This window comes from Caretta caretta, chromosome 7, assembly GCF_965140235.1.
Source record: "Caretta caretta isolate rCarCar2 chromosome 7, rCarCar1.hap1, whole genome shotgun sequence".
Lineage (NCBI taxonomy): Eukaryota > Metazoa > Chordata > Testudines > Cheloniidae > Caretta > Caretta caretta.
Genome location: NC_134212.1, coordinates 12,856,120 through 12,876,047, shown reverse-complemented (window position 1 = coordinate 12,876,047; position 19,928 = coordinate 12,856,120). Strand labels below are relative to the sequence as shown.

Sequence of the window (19,928 nt, the reverse complement as noted above, 5' to 3'; positions counted from 1 at the left end):
AAACCAACCTGAATATATACATATATTTTTACATTATTGTTCTGTACATCATTAAGTTACTGTGCTTGCTTAGCGTGTAAAAAAGTGTGAGGATTCTACGTTATTGTAACTTCTCTGTATGACTATATGTTTAAATAACTTTGTGCATAGGTTTGTGCATAGGGGAGCTGAGAACCCTGTTGTGTCAAGCATTGTCCCCATGCCATATAAAATATACCAAGTGTGAATACCCACACATGCGAGCTTAAATTTGCTTTCTACAAGCAGTCATGTGAAGAAAATCATCCCAATGTTCATGGAAAGTGAAGCAAAGTTATTTAAGAAAATCAATTGAATAGTCATGGCATTTTTTGTGGTATTTCCTTAGCCATACGACCTCATCCTACTTCCATGGAAGTAAATCAAAAGACTCCTATTAATCCAATGGTACAGGATCAGGCCATTAGCGTGCACACATATATGTGCCTAGGCATAAGATTTTAAAGAAACTTCTCACCATTTGCATCTTCTTGTCTCAGTGGAGAATTGTCAGCATAATATTAAACTTATAGGAATAACAGAAAACTGACAACTATTTTTCCACTGAGAAATATGCACAATTCAGTGTTTTTTAGAAGTGCTATTACAATAAAAAGCAATTATGGAATATAGGTTTAGACATGTCATCCAATTTCATAAGAATTCAAGTCAGATTTTTCAGGTAAAGAAAGGAAAAAAGTAAAAAATACATATATTTAGTGTCAAAGTGGTCTCTGTATTATTCATCATCATATGTGCACTAACAGATCCAAAATAATTAGTATTACTCACTTTAATTAAGTTATGCAATTCCCCTGCCTAAAAGAGAAACACAAAGAAATGCAAACTAATTATACATTGATAATATGCTCTTCTGTCGATCTGTATCTGTAACCTCAATTTTTTCTCTCTGTGAATGTTGCATAAGAAAAATCAATGTCATCCAGGTCCCTAGTTGTGCTAGAATGCTGTATTATGCCTTACATCTAGTAAGTTTGACTTCACAGAGAGATACTGCATATCAAAATGTTAATGCAGAGAAAGAGGTGATTATTTTCCTAGATAGGATGTGAGGCTGCCCGCTGAAAATGTCACAGAAATGTGCAATCCATAGCTCACAGGAACAAGGACTCCCCCGAACAGTGCTAGAGACATACTACATGAACTAAGCAAGAAGATCAAAGGTCATTTATCGTGGATAGAGATTAAAATTGGCACTGACAAATTAAAAGAAAGAGATGAATTTTTGGTTGATTATGTACAGCTTAGCCAAACCTCAGAACCTGCAGAAACCACTTAACATAAGAACATAAGGATGGCCCTACTGGGTCAGATCAAAGGTCCATCTAGCCCAGGATCCTGTCTTCCGACAGTGGCCAGTGCCAGGTGCCCCAGAGGGAATGAACAGAACAGGTAATCGTCAAGTGATTCGTCCCCTGTCGCTCATTCCCAGCTTCTGGCAAACAGAGGCTACGGACACCATTCCTGCACATCCTGACTAACAGCCATTGATGGACCTATCCTCCATGAATTTATCTAGTTCTTTTTTGAACTTCATTTCTTCCTCCCCCAACCCCCTCCCCCAACACACACAGAGTCCCCTCAAACCCTGCACCCTTTGGGAACTCAAATGTGATCCCAGTGGACACAGAGCCCACCTCACACTCAAAAAACATTACTACGAGCATGCCTCGTCCTTCTAATGCCAAACTCTATGCCAACTCACATTTAACCACTTCACCACTTAGTGTGTGCCCACAAGGGGTATGAATACCAGTCACAAAACTCTGAAATCCCAGCTACCTGATAGCTGTTTGCACAGCAACATTCATGGTAATCCCCACAGTACCCAAGATTTCCCACCTGGCCTCAGGGGTTGGCAGTTGTGTCTTACACTAAGTGGTGTATTCTGGCCAACAGTGAGGCTTCCAGACTTGCTGTAACACCCTTGTTCCCAATCTTATGAGGCAGAAAGAATGAGACTTAAGGAGAGGGTCTGAGATGGTGCTGAACTTTAGATTTGGGAGAAAGATACATGTGGGGGGGAAATCAGGAAATAAATAGTGAGTGGGGGGCAGTTCATAGGGATTGGGTAGGGAGGTCCAGCAAGTACTGGAGAAGATGTGATCCAAAGATTTGGCTTCTGTTTATATGATTGGAGGTTTCATCAGACACTACTTTTGCCCAAACTAGCAAAATAATGCAGAATATTTTGTGCACAGATGTTCTGAGGTTGTCCTCTCTCTCTTCAGTTTCCTATAAAGTGAAATTATTCTTGCTGATTTTGCTTTCAGTTCTGCTAAGACGTGAAAATCTACTGACATCTAACCTTTAGAAAATATTTTTTTTAATCTTGAGATTAAGGCCCTGAAGCATCATTTATTGGGTTTTCCATGAAGAAGAATGTATCTGAAGCAATTTGCTCAGCTTGTACTTTGCAGGGGGGAAATACTTTATTAGTACTATGGTAAACATACATCTTCAGAATGTAAAGCTATCTTCTGTATAAATATCTTAATTCCAGGCTGTGAAATAGGGAAGTGAAATACATGTTACCAGAGACAGATGTGATTTAATATCTGAAAATATAAAGAATTCTACAATTGCTATGGAGATTCCTCCTTTCCCTCCCTAAGTCAGAGCCAAATAAAAGATATTGCATGAGTCTTGTACAAAATACTCCATTATATTTTTTCTATTCAAGCATTTGTTAATATATTAAAAATATACTGTCTATTTCATGTCCTGTATTATACACTGCCTAAAAAGTCGGATATCTTGACTATAAAGCCATATCCACTTAAACCTGGGTCTTAAAATTAGTTTTCATAACTTAAGAATGGTGGGTGCTGATCAATATTTGGTTGCGTTACCTACAAGCAAAACCAAACATACTGATAGAAGTGTGGCTATTGATTCAGTAGGTGTCGCTCCTCCAGCTGAATCAGCACCGAACCTATTGTGACAGACTGACAATAACTTGCAATATCCCGAATGAACTTTATCTAATTAAGTTTAACATCTTTGGAGCCCATAGTATTAAGAATGCAACTGTGTAGTGCATTATATCTGGACGGTATTAGGAATTCCAAAGGACTTTTTGGAACAATACCTGTGAAGTGGATTTCTTAGGAAGTACCTGGGGATTACAAATGACCCACTTCAAATCCTCCTTTTTCAAGCTACCACCAGGGGAGGAGAAACCCATTGTCTATTAATTCCAGGAGCCGGTGAATTTCAGCTCAAAGACCCCTGCACTACATAAAGGGTGGAGTAAACATGAACCTGTGTTTATCATTTCATAGTTTGCTTCAGACTATCGGGTGGGGGCTGGAGTGATGTCTATGCCATCCCAGACCAATCTTTGTTTCTTGATATCCCATATACAGTATGTAAAGGGCACCTTTAATGTGTGTCAACAACTGAATTCAGGGCATTAATGGGGTCCTCATATAACCTAAATTCTTTACTCCTTGTGTCACTACTACCATGAAGTGAAAATATCTATCACCCTTTCACAAAAACAAACAAAAACCTATATACATTCAATTTCTTTAACCTTCCCTCTTCAACCATATTCTCCAGTTCTTATTACTTTGGCTGAGCAGTGATTCTTTTTGATATATTTTATAGAGTGAGAGCACAATATGTATGTGCTTCCTCAGGACACCCTCTTGCTCCCAATGAAGGCAATTGGACTTTGATCACTGACTTCAATGGGAGTGAACGCAGGCTCATTCATTCAAACTCCCTATACCAAAAAGACAGTTTAGTTGTTTTCAAAGCGTGAGAACACAAAATGGACCAGAGTGAAGAGGAAAATTAAGCTCAAGTTAAGTCTAATGCTGAACAATCCCCTCCTAACCTCCCCGCCCTCCTCCCTACACTTTAATACTTTTTGCACAAAACAAAAAAATTAAGTTTTGGGTCTACGAATTGTCAGTAAACTACAAGGAGTCCACTGGCTACAGTTCTACATGGGAACGACAAAAAAATGTCAAATGCATTAGCATTATAGAAGGAGATGAGTGGCTATGCTTGTCTTCAAGCCCATTTGCTGAAGAAAGCATTTAATAATGACTGGCATCTAGAGCTGGTTTCACTTGTTAATAGTGGCATACTGTGTAAAAATGAGAAAAGTTTTGGAAGCACTTTCTTAACGTTGCCATTTTTGTGCCTCTAAATGTTTCCTCTGTAGTAATAAGAACTGTACTACATGTTTTATTAAAGTGCACTTTCTAAAAGATTATTTTAACGAGTAACAAAGGGTCCAATCCCACTCCTGTTGTCATCAATGGCAAAACTCCCATTGTATCAATAAAAGCAGGACTGGGGCTCAAAAACTTTACTGCCGAGCCCCTTTAAACCAATACCTAATTGAAAAAAGCTTCCAGTTTTTTTAATAGGCAACCTTCCCATTGTACTTTCAATTCATTGCTTCTGTGGTCTACCAAAAGGCAGCAAGCTCCTAATAAATAAAACCACAGAAGGACAGTTTAAGACATTAAACTCTATGCTTTATTAACAACCAAAGGCCAGATTATGTTTCCATTTCCCCAGTGAATATACAGAGTAACTCCTCTGAAGCCAGTTGATTAACATTAGTGAAACTGATTTGATTTAGCTTTCTTTCATATTAGAAGAAAAGTTTTATATTTTAGTAAATTAAACTCAAATCTACTCTCTTTCTTGACTGAGAGTATGTCTACACTGCTTGCAGCTCATGGACACACTCCTAAGCTATCTTTAATTTAGTTAGCTCAGGTAGTGGAGCAGTGAAGCTACAGCAATGCATACTTCATCATGGACCAGCCTCCGTAATTCATTACCCAGAATTGCAAGCAGGTTTGAACAACCTGTGCTGAAACACATGCTGCTGTAACTTCACTGCTCTGGCACCCAAGCCAGCTAGATCAAAGTTAGCTCAGCTATGTCTACATAAACCGCAATGACACCCTGTGATTGCATTGTAGACATACCCTGTGGAGCAGCAGTTTCATTCAGCTTGGAAAATGAACCTAGTGCAGAAGGTGGCAGTTTGCCTGTTAAGTGGTGTGTCATGCCATGAGCACATGACTCCAAAATCTTCACTGGCTGTCTGTTAGTTTCCAGGTGGAGTTTAAAGGGTTGGTTGTGACTCATTAAACCCTATGGGTCTTCCAACTCCCACTGAAATATACTTCAGTGGGCGTTAGATCAGGGCCCAAGGGTAAGTCTACATGCAGCTGGGAGGGAGCCTCCCAGCCCAGGTAGACAGACTCACACTAATGGGGCTAAGGTTTGTACACTAAATGTAACTGTGTAGATGGTTGTGGCCCATGGGGCAGCTCAGGCTTGCAAGCCCACCCAGCTCTCTGGGTCTGAGCTCAGGTGGCTAGCTAAAGTCTCTGCTGGAGCCACAATATTTCAGGTTTCAGAGTAGCAGCCGTGTTAGTCTGTATCTGCAAAAAGAAAAGGAGGACTTGTGGCACCTTAGAGACGAACAAATTTATTAGAGCATAAGCTTTCGTGAGCTACAGATGCGTCCGATGAAGTGAGCTGTAGCTCACGAAAGCTTATGCTCTAATAAAATTGTTCGTCTCTAAGGTGCCACAAGTCCTCCTTTTCTTTTTGCAAATATTTACACAGCTATTATTAGCTCACTAGCTCCAGCCCCACCAGTGTGTCCCCATCTACCTGGGCTGAGGGGCGCTCTCCCAGCTGCAGTGTAGGGATACCCTAAATAACATAGGACCTGGCTAACTGAAAGTGGCTGCTCCTTTGTTATCTTAGCATGCTTTACAAGGGCCCTCCTACTTTGGAATTCACTCACTGCGTTTGCTCAGACTGAGCTCAAATTCATTGACTTTAGAGTAAGCTCAAAATCTTATCTATTGGGGCGGGTAGTTGGGGAAGGCTGGTGACTTCTCTTGGGAATGTGGATCTTTATCTCAGGGGATTTCTTTTTGGGGAGTTCTGAGATAGGCAAAAAAAAATTCACTTAAAAGGGCCTCTGTGGTATGGAGAAAATTGGGCTATTTTTGTTAATTGGACTGTATTATTAATTATGCTGAGGCTCCTACAGCCTGCTATTGCTTTACTCTATGTCTAAATCAAAACAAAGCAATATTAATATCTTTTACATAAGTATGAATTACAGAAATGTAAAGAAATATCAATATACTGTAAAGAACAATACTACAGTGGCAGGGCTATTGACTAGATGATCATGTAGGTCTTTTCCATCTCTAACTTGCATGATTTTATGATACCACCTTTAAAAAATTAAGAGGAAATGAAAGACTGAGCACTTTTTATACTATCTTCATAAAGCATTCTTGAAAGCATACATCTCCCCAACTAGTTCACCCATAGCCAGTGTCCAGCAACAAAGACTGACTCAAATTGGAGACTTAATCATTAACCAGAAATCACTTAGTGGAAAACAAATGCTTGCCTAATATGAGAGGTTTCATAGGCACCATGCTCATAGGCCCCTATTTGTTCATTAATATTCAAACAATAGATTCTGAGCAGAAACAGTATGCCTTTGTTTTCCAGTATGGCACATTCAGGATACAATGCTGAGTGCTTTATTATTGGGTGTGTTTCTCACCACGAGCAGAGAGCCAAGATGTCTCTTATGATGACCTGGTGAGTAGCTAAGTGGTGATTTCCAGACACCAGAGATTGTCAGATGACTGGTTACCAGAAACTATTCATTTCATAGCAGCCTCTTCCGAGTTCTCAGCACATGCACACATCTCCTTTGTACTATCTTTCTGTTTTCACATCTCAGGGCTTTCCAATAGTCCCTCTTTTAAATTTAGCAAGGCAACAATTCTGATCACATGCAAGAATACCCGGATCATCGGTCAAGTACTTCTAAATGTTATGCAGCAGATTACAAAAACCCAACCCTTTCGAGAAAGTCCACCTATTATAGCTGGAGGAATCATAATAGTATCCAAATTGTTCAACTTAATGAGGTACCATCACTTTGGGCCAACTCTTAATACATGTCTTTAAGGAACTAATTCACTTCTAATCTATTCATATGGAAATTTTTCAAGCTTCAGGTCAGACTTGAAAAAGAGTTCTGTATAGCTCTAAAGCTTGTCTCTCTCACCAACATAAGTTGGCCCAATAAAAGATATTACCTCACCCACCCTATCTCTCTCATATCCTGGGAACAACACAGCTACAACAATACAGCAAACAACAATGGAAAATATCCTAGGTGCCTAAGTCCCATTTTCAAAAGATACTTAGATTTTAAGGAGCTAGAGCCACAAAGGGGACTCAAAGGTAGTGTCACAACACTTAACTTTTAGGTCCCTTTCCATCTAGGAGAATCCACAGTCCTGAATTAGACTCTTAGGCTCCAGTACAACGCATGGGAAGAATTCGGAACCTAAGAATGGGATTCACAGAAGCCAGCATGCTGAGCCTGGAGCTGCCTATACTACAGTAGAAAATGCTGAGGGGAAAGGTAGGACTTAAGCCATACCCCAAAAGGGAATACGGTATCTAACAGAAGGTGTTGTTAGGATATAGATATTCAGGCCTGTCTGCAAAGGCCTATACTCTAAGAATTTAGGTGTATTCTTATCACTTGGCTAGTTCTAGAGGTATAAAAGAAAGAATCAAAATCACTGTCTGCTGGTGTAAGGGTCTTCTCTTACTGTGACAGTCTGAGGCCCTGTTCTTAGGCTAAGGCCTTTGGCTAAGCAGCAGAGGCAGCCATAAGCTAGGAAGCGAACAGTCATCCTCACATTCCAAACTAGTCACACTGAAATAAGGTGCTATTGGGCTGTTAGGAATACAATCCTGTCCTGGTAGTGCCTATCTCCTCCAGAGAAAGGGAAGTGCCTAGAAGATGTAGAAGGAAACTTAGTTTGATAGAATCCTGTCTGGCAAGAACTCACTTATCAATACTGGGATGTGAAATCCTCACTTCTGTATTGTTTTGTCATTATAGTTCCCACTTTGCTATTGTTTGTCTGTATAATCTCTGTCTGGTTCTGTGATTGTTCCTGTCTGCTGTATAATTAATTTTGCTGGGTGTAAACTAATTAAGGTGGTGGGATATAATTGGTTACATAATCATGTTACAATATGTTAGGATTGGTTAGTTAAATTTCAGGAAAATGATTGGTTAAGGTATAGCAAAGCAGAACTCAAGTTTTACTATATAGCCAGTCAATCAGGAAGTGAGTGGGTGGGTGTGGGGAAAATGGGAACAGGGAATGTGGGTAAGGAAATTGGAATCATGTTTTGCTAAAGGGGGAAATGGGAACAGGGAATGGGGGTAAGGAAATTGGAATCATGTTTGGCTAAGGGCAGGAATGGGAATAAGGACACAGGTGTAAGGCTCTGTGGTGTCAGAGCTGGGAAGGAGGACACTAAGGAAGGAAACTGGAATCATGCTTGCTGGAAATTCCCCCAATAAACATCAAATTGTTTGCACCTTTGGACTTTGGGTATTGTTGCTCTCTGTTCATGCGAAAAGGACCAGGGAAGGAAGCGGGTGAAGGAATAAACCCCCTAACAGGTGTCTCCTGCCGCTTGGGATTCATAGCAATGAATGCTTTCCAAGGGTTAGGCTCCAAAGCCAGGCCAGTCCTTTCTCACAAAAAATGAAGGAGAAAGAGCAGCTGCTGGTGGTGCCCACCCCTTATACCCAAAATCTCAGTGTACCTGGAAGGCAGAAGACCCAGGTTCAATTCCCTCCAAGTCCCTGAGGTGGAGCATAGACTTGAACCACCTTTCCCACCTCCTAAGAATGCCCTAACCTCTGAGCTATATGGTAGGTGGCTCAGGATGTGAGGTTGCATCCCACTCTTTCCAGTTCCAGTCCCTTCTCTAATCATTATTTACGTATTTCATACGCAATGGAACAGCTTCAACAGGTGAGCTTGAGAAAGACTCCTCCTGAACTTTCAGTGTGACTTAGGAGCAAAAATGCCTGAGGGTTAGATTTACAAAGGTATTTAGGCACCTAACGAGACAAATGTGTGCCTAATGTAATTGACAAGAGTGCCTAAGCAGGTTAGGTACCCAACTCCTATTAAGTTATTGGCCTTCACACACTTGTGCAGTGGGGAGTGGGGAGCAGAGGGGTGGAAGAGTATAAGGAGACTGCCCCATCCCCAATCTGTGTGTTCACCTAATGGCCAGGCACAACTGCAGTTCCTATTCTCAGGAGAACACAGGGATCCTATGTCCTTCCTCACCTAGGCACACTTGGTGTCCCATAAAGGGCAAGGAGGGTCATGTGTAGGTCAGGTCATAGCTCTACTCCCTTATGCATGTGAGGTGGTGAAATAAACTACAACCCAGGAAAGAGTGTGGCAATGAAAGAGCAGTCTCCATGCGCCTGGGAGCCCCTTCACTCCAAGCATTCTGGATCTCTGAGGTGCTTCCCCTGGGTCAGGGCTATCATTAACCCACAGGGACAAGCAAAATTCTTATAAAGGATAGAGGATAAAGGGACAGGAAAACAACTGCCTTTTCCACGTTTCCACTGCTGTCTCTTGCACCTACATCTTTCACTCTTCTTCTCCAGGTGGGGAAGCAGAAAGGTAAATCCTAATTGCTTAATCCTGCATTCTTTGTGCACCCAGAAATACCTGTGTAACCAATGGGAGCTTTGAGTGTGCAAGGAATACTAGGCCAGATTCTAAGGGATAAATCCTCCCTGCATAGAACTCCTATAGTCTTCAGTGGGAGAGCTCTGCACACACAGGAAGCTTTGGATGACTGGCTCCTAGCTGCTGACTGTAGGGCCATTTCTAGACAAATTATAATATTTGACTGTACTGATGGACATGCTATGTTTGCTTTCCAAAGAGAATGAATCTCACAGCACACATTGCATGTGAATAGACATTTTCTTTAAGGGCATTTTATTCAAATTACTAAGACTTACTGGACCCTTTTTGACACACAAGTTTGCACCACTTTAACGAACAATGTGTTTTTAGTGAAACTAGTGCAAGTTTGTAAGTCAATTATTTTAATTTCGCTTCATCCAATAAAAAGCTGAACTGACACATGAGTAAAAAGGAAAGGAGGACTTGTGGCACCTTAGAGACTAACCAATTTATTGGTTATTATTATTATTAATTGGTTAGTCTCTAAGGTGCCACAAGTCCTCCTTTTCTTTTTGCGAATACAGACTTAACACGGCTGCTACTCTGAAACCTGACACATGGGTGTATACACAGAGGTTTGCATCGGTTTAAAAACAAAGTTAAACTGGTGGAACATCAGTACATGTACAAGGCCTTAGATTGTTAATCACTGCAGATGTGACCTTTTGTACTGAGGCCTTTTTTATTAATGTACAGTAGTCACAATTACCACAAGACAGCAAAATCTTTGTCTGCTTCTATCTACAGATGATTTATTATTACTACTCCTAGGTAAAAGCCTACACTTTGGGAGAAGGAGGAAATCCATATGGAAACAATGAACAGTGAAATGAAAAAAAAAAAGGAGGAAAAAAGTGTCCACTTATACAGATATTAAGCCATGTAACTTTTGGATAAAATCCTGATTTAATTTTCTATACATGGAGTCAGGACTCAGGAGCACTTTTGCAAAGCACAAGCGATTGGAAAGGAAAAACTGAGGACTGATACTAACAAGAGCTGGCATACTGCCGCGGTCCAGGTTGACCACAGTGCACAGGGGCTGGAATTATGAACACTGCCTGTAACGGCACAATCAGATTGATCCAGCGTGTTTTGTTTGTTCATTTCTGGAAAATGTCAGTTCAGCTAATTCAATCAGAAATGCATCAGGCAGTCAGAATGGGTTTTCAAATGGTCAGAAAACAAAATAATTTCCCATAATTTAAAGATTGAAAAGCTCCTGACGCCTCATAGAAAAAAATATTGAAAATAATAATAATTAAGTTTACAAAGCATTTCTGTTCATATAATCAAATTTCTTATGTAAGTCTCTTCCCTGTTTATTACTATCATCATTCATAGAAAATTATAGTATCCCATTTTTCAAACTGTAGTTTGCTCATTTCTCAAACAGTTTAACAACTCACCATTTCAACCATAATTTGGGGGAAAAAACTCCAGCAAACCTGGAGATAAATGAGAGGAGCGGTTCTCAGCGAGGGACCCCTGAGGGCAGGAAGCTGAAGCCCAAGCCCTGCCACCTGGAGCTGAAACTGAAGCCAAAGCAACTTAACTTTGTGGGGCCCCCTGTGGCACGGGGCCCTGGGCAATTGCTCTGCTTGCTACCCCCTAACCCTGGCCTTCAATCTACTGGATATGCAGAAAAACAACTGTTGTGGCACAGGTGGGCTGTGGAGTTTTTTATAGCAGGTTAGGGGGGTGGGGGGGCTCAGAAGGAAAATGGTGGAGAACACGTGAATTAGAGCATACCTTTAAATAACCTTCTGAGGAGGATGTCAGTCAGTCTTTAGGTTGAGAAAGAGTTGCATGAATTGGCCTCAGGATTTATCTAAAATAATTGTCAAAGGTAAATTTATTAGTTAACTCCTTTAATGCCATAGGATGCAAATCATCCAGATGAGCCAATTGTATATGTAAATGTTCAGCTTTTCCAAGCATTCCCTTTCTTGCTTTTTAGCACTAGTTATTTTTAATGGCTCTTCATTACTTCCTAACTGTACAAACCTTATTTCCTTTATTTTTCCACTTAAGGACAGATTTACAAATGCCAAACAAATATTTACAATCCAATGCAATGATTAAGCAATGGCTAAGAGGTTTCCTGGGCCATGCCAATGTTTATTTTATTATTTATATGTACACGTGTGTGCAATGGGCAGTGTCAGACAAACTTAATCATAGATAATGCTATCAGCCCAGTCTATTTTAGGTGTGTGCACGCACGTGTGCGCACACACACCCCCACCCACACGGCTTCCCAATATAAAATCCTGTTTTCAGTTTCTTAAACCTTTGCAAAAGTACCAGTTTGGATTGAAATTTTCCATGCTGCTTGTCTCCCTCAGATTTATTATTATTATTAGAAAACTTCAGCCAAAACAGTCAATCATTTCCAAGAACAAGGCTAGGGGAAAATATGTTGTTTTGCCCATGTTGCAAATGTTCTTTGAAATGCTCTAGCACCCACATATTTTGGAGAAGATTGAAAATTGGTCCGGGGCATGGCCTGTGTGTCAGGCATGTGCTGTCCCCATGAAAATCCACCCAAATTCAGACAAGTTCTACACCACTGAAAAATAGCCATTCACACTCTCTCAACAGAGACTTACTAGAACTTCACAGAAAAAGTGTTGACGATACCATCCTATGGGTACAAAGGTCTAGCTACTCAAAGGTCCTAATGCTGACCACGCTGCGTGCAGCATTCCCACAGAGCAACTGGGCATCTCCATCCCCTTACATCTCCTACTGCTGACCAGACTGTACATGGCCCATCCCCACAGAGATACTGAGCATGCTCCAGCCCAGGGCAACAGGGACCCAGAGAACTTTTCCTAGTAATTTAACAAGTTGGGCTAGGGCCAGACCCTAGAACCAAGAGAATAAAGCCTGTATCTCCGGTGCTCTCAATAACCACCTTGTTGGTGGCCAGGCAGCAGTGAGAGGAGATTTATCCCCTCGATTCAGATGAGATTATATCAGAATGGTTGGGGGAGATGAGAGGAGCAGATTGGGACAAGGAGTCTGCTGATATTGGGAGGGGAAAGAGAGAAACTGTGAATGGGAGGTGAAGGAGGGACACAGACTGGCTGGCAAGTGGACTGGGCCTAGTTTGGCAAGGAAGCTAGGACTGGGAGCTGGTGCAGCGAGCAAAGACTGGACAAGGAGACTGGAACTGGGAGTGCAGGGGGAGGGTAAGCTGGAACTTAGAATGAGAGAATGAAATGAGGAGCACTTGGCTGGTGGGGAGACACAGAGATCAAAGCTAGGGGGAAGGTGGGGAACTGGGACTGGGCAGACAAGGAGACTAGGATTTGGAACCAGTGTGGGGGAGAATGTGGGTTGCAGGGGAGGAGAGGCAGATCTTAAAAGTAGCTGGGGTGCTGGGGAAGAACTGCAACTTGGCAGGCAAAAGACTAGGACAAGGAATCAAGTGGAGCATGTGCGCTAGACAGATTGGATGAGGAGCACAGGGAGGAAGACTAGGGCTGAGAGACAATGAAAGGGAAACGGAGAGAAATATATCAAACAAGGGACCAGGAAGGAGAACTGGGACTGGCTGGGCAAGGAGACTGGGGGCAAGGAGCTGGTGTGGGAATGACACGGGGACTGGTTTGTCAAGAAGACTTGGCCTGGGTGTTGGGAAAATGAGACGGGAAGTCAGTGTGGAGAATGGAACTTGAACAGTGAGCCTGGGGAGGGAGACTAGGACTGGCTGGACAAGGAGACTGGGATGAGAAGCCTGAGGCATGGAAATTGGGACAAGGAGCATGGGCGGGGAAGAGACAAGACTGGGCCAGAGACAGGTTGGAGAGAATAGGATAGAAGGGGTTGAGCTTGGGAGGAACAGCCAGAAGAATTTGTGCCCCCTCTGGAGCCTGGAATGAGAGCTAATATTACATGATCACATACTGGCTTCTTCCCATGCCCCCCACAACAAGACCCCTACTTCATTCAAAGCCTAGGGGGGCCTGCTCTGGGGGTGAATTAGGGTTGTGTACTGAAGGAGCCTGTTTCTGGGGGAGCTTCCCTACTCAGTGGTTGCTGTGAAGTGACTACATGGCCCTTGAATGCTGCCTTTCCCCTTTGTCACCAAAGGAGATTAAGACGACACACACAGCCACTCCAACTCTCTGGAGCTGGGGGGAAAGTCACTGCAATTGACTGTCAGTCAAATGTCCCTAGACACTTATGAGTTAAATAGGAATAGCGGCCAACAGGTACAGAATGGAGCTTTCAGCTTGAATGAGGAATTTCCCCAGGCCCCAGGAAAATGAAGGGCTGTGGTCACAGCAATGCCCCCTGCTCACCTTCCAGCTTCCCACATGCACAATCACTGTATACCACCTTGTTCCCTACCCCTACTTTCTTTCTTCACGCTCCATCTAAGTGACCTCAGAGATATTTTCTCCAGTCCCACATGACTTCCATAAGGAAGAAGGCAGGGAAGGACCTGTAGAGAGCTGGCAATTGGCACAGGAAGCATGTTTGTATTAGTTAGCACCCCCATAAATCAGCTCCCTGGATTGTGACCGCAAAACTAGTGTTGAGATGCTCGGTGGCTCTGTCTGCTGGTGCTAGTCTATTAATCTTCAGGACAGACCAGGTCAATGCAGAGTCTACGAAGAGTTACGGTGCTAATAGAGCCCCTTATAAAACAAGAGCAGGATCTGCTCTTTTAACCATGAAGGACCAAATTCTGCACTTATTGAACCCCATTTGTGCTCTAGTCCAGTTGTACGTCAGCACAGAGCCGAGCACAAATTATAATTTGTGACTGAATATACAGAACAGAGACTGACTGTCATCGGAGGAGAAAGTTAGGTTCATTTATCATGAATAGCAGGGGATCTTATAGAGTTTCTTGTCGGGGGGGGAGGGGAAGGGAGCAATATAAATGATATTAGCAGTATTTTGCTTTCTAAGCGAAGAGGGAATACCATACCTACCGGTAATTGCAAAAAAGGAATCTAAGAGCTTCCACTTGAATTTTCTTTTATGGGACAGTCTGCATATATTTTTTGGAAGTGGATACATCCCTTCATAAACTCATTTCTTTATAGAGCCAAGGCCTCATAATGAGCTATTTTGATCCAGTTAATTAGCAGCTTCCATCCTCACGACTTTGATTAAAACAAGTGTGATTCTAAGGTTGACAGGAGGCAGTAAGCTAATTCATTTGACTAGCTTTGAGCTCATTAAAAGTTGGGCTGAAATATGCCTGAAGTCAGAAAGAAAAAAATTTTAGTGGTCTCATCAAGACTGTCTCTAATGCAAAACATAGCATTTAAAAAAAAAATCATATGAAGCAAAACTGGCCGTCTCTGCTCAACATAGTGCTAGGTTTGTAACATGGTAGGTGTTTTGCAGCTCAGATCAGAGATGTATTATTAGAGCTTTGTGCTTGAGTTTGCTCAGCACCTGTGTGCAAAATGTCTTTCTTAAATCAAGGTTGCCAGTCTTATTTTACTGATACTCACATTCAAAAAAAGGAAGAAAAGAACAAGTTTCATCTCCAATTTCACTGCCTTGTATGTAATACACATAAGCAAGAGCAATATGTGATGTGTTTCTCAAAGGCTGCTTTGATGTATATATATTTCATTTATACTCTCTTTTGTTTGGTGCAAAGGTACTTAACTCTGATGTTTACTTCTACCAGTTGCTCATTTGAGGGAGGATGCATTAGACTTTGATCAGGGGCTTTGATTTATTATAGTCACTGTTTGATCAGTTACTTGCCCCATGAGTATTTGATCTACTTGGTAGCCTTTCCTATTTCATTTATATTCTTTGTTCTATACACACACCCCATTTTGTTTGTTTTGTTGTTAGCATTTTGAGGGCTTAAAGACTCATTCAGCTCAACAACAAGCTTTTTTTCTAAAAATTGATTTTTTTTAAATAATTTGGCAGAGTTATAAACTGCTGTTCTTTGGAATTTTCCATTAGTATGGCCTGCTCTGGATTTCCTTAGGGCAAAAAGTCATTCCAGTGAGAGGGTATGTAATTTGCTTTCTTCATTGACTTTTCCTCTGGTGATTTGTATTGCTGTGTTGCATATTCTTACGGATTTTTCTTGGTTAACCCCAAAATATTCAACATTTCCATATGGTTCTTTAGAGACATGCTTATTTCAGTATCTAAATAGGATTCCAGGTTTCAATTTTTTGAAAACAACATACAAGCTTTCAGGGGATTTGTTTCATATATTTTGGCAGTTGTATTTTTCTGTTATTTCATGAACATCTATGTATTTGATTTATAGTATATTAGCAATCTACTTTCTGTCTCTCTTTATGCATCTATCCGGTCCAGATCTCTATGGAAAAAACACACAAAAAAGCTATTCTTTCATAGGTTCCAAGGCCAGAAGGGAGCATTGTGATCATCTAGTCTAACCTCCTGTATAAAAGAGGTCATAGAACTTCCTCAAAAATAATCCCTAGAGCAAAGCTTTTAGACAAAATATCCAATCTTAATTTTAAAAAGATATCCATGATGGAGAATCCACCAAGACCCATGGTAAGTAGTTCCAATCATTAATTACTCTCACTGTTAAAAATTTACACCCATTATGTACCCTAATAATGAAATATATCAAACTCATTAATACTTAATAAAAATAATAATCATAAATGCCATTTTAAAATTGATTTTATACGGCACATTAAAAACTTGATGGCTCAGGAGATTGATAATAAGAGAGTGTCTTTCTTCTCAAGGTCATCAATTCAAACTCAGTTCAGGCTGGTAGTGATTGAAAGTTGCTTGGTGGTGGATGTTAGCGATCCTAGTCCAGTTTCTAATGGATAGCTGCTTGCCACAGCACAATTTGTGCTAGCTGGCACCTTTGTTGGAATTCTCAGCATAGAGGCTGAAAACTGAATGGGGTTTTGGACTACCCTCATTAGTCCCTTCAGGCCTGGCTTGCTGGGGCAGTGTGGGGAAGCTTGGACTGACATTGTCTGATCCAGAGTAACAGCTGTGTTAGTCTGTATTCGCAAAAAGAGAAGGAGTACTTGTGGCACCTTAGAGACTAACCAATTTATTTGAGCATAAGCTTTCGTGAGAAGTGAGCTGTAGCTCACGAAAGCTTATGCTCAAATAAGTGGGTTAGTCTCTAAGGTGCCACAAGTACTCCTTTTCTTATTGTCTGATCCATAACTGTTTGGTATCTCAACAGAGCACTTCACTCACTCATTTGACAATGTACTTTTGCAGCTGTTGTGTGTCAAATAAAAGCATTCAGGCTCTATATTGAGTAAGCGGATAGATACCTCCTTTCATAACTTGGAACAACTATTTGCTTGCACTCTATCATGTTTACCAGCAAATAAACCAGGTCACATATTGTGTTACTTTACCAGCCAAATAAAGCCTTGTCCTAGGATAAAGCCTCGAGAATGCTGATCAGCATAATGCCCCTTGTCCCAGTACAATGTCCTTGAAATGTTATAAATATATATAACATATATAAATTTTCAAACTTACACAGTGTGTCATTGGCTGTAGTCCTGGCCTGATGAAAATCATTGGTAGGCAAATCTTTTATGTTTTCCTTTAGTTTGATTTTTAATGCCAAATGAGGCCTTTTGTTTTAAAAAAGTAGCTCACTGGGCTAAATTTTCAAGTTCTTCCAAAACGCACCCTCAACATTTCTTTTGCTCTCATATTTTGCACATGCAAAACTCAACACTTGCACCTGCAGGTTGAATAGCTGTGCATACAACTACTGTGAAAGCACAAACCACTTGTTTGCAAGTGCATACATGAAAGGTCGACAGGTGTAAGTGGGAATGAGTACATAAAACATGTGACTTCTAGTGTTATATAGTGGAAAGACATTTCCTCAGTATTCTGCATATGAAACCCAAATGTTCTTGCATATTTAATCTAAAAACAACTTCCCTAATGATTTGTAACTTAGACAAACATCTCCTTTCACACAACTCCTGATAACAGGTATGTTCAGAAGCATCTAAGTGACTTAGGAACCTAAGGTAAAATTTTCAGAGGTGCCTAAAGTCCCAGAGACATAGGATCTCTAAAGCCTAAATCACTTTTGAAAATGCAACTTACGTGCTTTTGAAAATGTTGACACAACATCTTATATAGCTAAGGGTGAAATTTTCCCTGTACAAATGATCTACACAAGGCTTTATGCACCACTACAGCCCCACATTTCAGGCCAGTCTGTGCAATCAGGGCACAACTGTGGACCGGTGTGATTCATACTTCTGCTACTCCAGGGGTAATTTGGGAGGGGTTTGGTCTCCCTGGGGAGTGCATTCACCACACCATCTTTTAGGACTGTAAATTGTATGCTCTCCACTGTTCAGCTGTTGGAGGGAGTATATGGCCATGATCTTGTGCAGATATAAATTTCACCCAAAGGCTTCCATCTTCGACATCCTTGTGTTCAAATCCAAGTTTGTGGAGAGATGTGTGTATGATGGGGCAGATAAATTTTATCAAATTCCTTCAGACCACATATGCATCCTCATTGTTCTGATGTAACTGAGGATAGACAATGGCATGGGATAGAAAATCTACTTTTCCCCAGCATGTAGTCAGGTGTTCAACCAACAGATAGCTCAGTACCTAGGATTATAAGGAAGACTGGTTGGTTTGATTAGAGAACCTCTTTTTGGGTTGCAAACACTAAACAGCCCTAGTCATTTCACTACTGTCTTAAGGCGTTCACATTAAATACTGATCTGGATTTAAGCGTATTTTCAAGTGTGGAAGAATCCTGAATGCATCAGTTAAGGTCTTTAGCCCACACGATATCTCAATGAGATCAATTTCAAAGATAACTGTGTGAAGAACCGTCTGAAGGATTTTTCCCTTAATGCCTTAATTCATTCGCTATTATAGTTATGATAACCTTATGCAGGGTACTTAAGCTCAATTTGCCCTATATCAGTTGGGGTTGAGGAGGGTGTTAATGAATGAGCCATTTTTCCCAAGACCAAAGCTACTCACTTTCTTAGGCAGGTTGTTTGCTTTCTTAAGCATGCAGAAAAGGACATATCAATATTTCACATCATAAATATGGTTACATGAATCATGCCCTGATTCAGGGATTCTCAAGCTTTTTCTTTCTGAGGCCCCCTCAACATGCTATAAAAATTCCATCACCCACCTGTGCCACAATAACTGGTTTTCTGTATACAAAAGCCAGGACTGGCATTAGTGGGTAGCAAGCAGGGCAATTGTCCAGGGCCCCATGCCACAGAGGGCCTTGCAAAGCTAAGTTGCTCTGGCTTCAGCTTCAGCCCCAGATGGCTAGACTTGGGCCCCGGACTTCAGCCCCATGCAGTGGGGCTTCAGCTTTCTGCCCTTGGCCCCAGTGAGTCTGATGCTGGCCCTGCTTAGAGGCCACCCTGAAACCTGCTTATGGCCCCCCACAGGGAGCCCTGGTTGAGAACCACTGCCCTGATTTAGAAAGAACATTAACTTTTAAGCTGTCAACTACAAATGTTTATTAACAACTGCCTTGTGAAAGAGATTAGCATCGTGAACTCTGAATAAAAGGAAAACTGTTACAATCATGCTTTCTTTCATTTATAATGAATCAAAAGCCCTGTTATAATTCTACTAAACTACTATGAACAGAAATAGAAAAAAAAACCTAAAGAGTTTGTCTGAACATATATATCCCTATGTGGCATGGTTTTATAGCATATATTAACACGGGTTCATGCTGTGGTCATGCAGTGCAGAGGGGTCACTTATCAGGTTGTGCATTGAAAACAGTGTAAACACAATTTGGGGAATCGGCACATAAAAGAGAGAGAGGAGCAATGAAAAATGTAAAAGGAGAGAAAAAAGAAAAGTGGAGCATTCCCTGAACACATGTTTCTGACATCCTAAATCAAGTTCATGGTTGGACCCAGGTGTATGACTGGGTACATGGACAATAAAGTTAGGTAACATTTGCAATTACCTAACATTCAAAGAGCTAGAATATAAAAAAATATAGTTAAGGTTACACTTAGAATTCTTTCCCAATGTCACCTGCTCCAACTTTGTAAATATTTCTCTTGTTCAGATGAAGCATTCTAGACTGGGCTTCGGTTTCATGGTCAAGGGTTCAGAAATATCCATTCATACATTTTTGAGTTACATCAGGAGGAATAGAATATATTTTCCAATCATAAAGACGGAAGAAAAATTTCATGCTCTTTATTCTTGCTTAACCAAATTATGGCCAGCCTTTACATATTGACTTTTCCAGGTGGCTAGTCCTGAATGAGGACTAATTAG

At 41.1% G+C, this 19,928-nt stretch overlaps 1 protein-coding gene across 11 annotated transcripts in view; it reads right to left on the bottom strand.

Moving 5' to 3' along the window:
• CHL1 (cell adhesion molecule L1 like) overlaps positions 1 to 19,928 on the bottom strand; it is a 195,929-nt gene that overhangs the window by 127,207 nt on the left and 48,794 nt on the right. For 7 of the 11 annotated variants that reach the window (XR_012669187.1, XM_048857094.2, XM_075130263.1 and 4 more), the window contains exon 3: positions 11,406 to 11,484. The exons of the other annotated variants lie outside the window; for them this stretch is intronic. The gene's annotated coding sequence lies outside the window, so the exon portion shown is untranslated. The remainder of the gene's footprint in view (positions 1 to 11,405; positions 11,485 to 19,928) is intronic. 11 annotated transcript variants of the gene reach the window in all.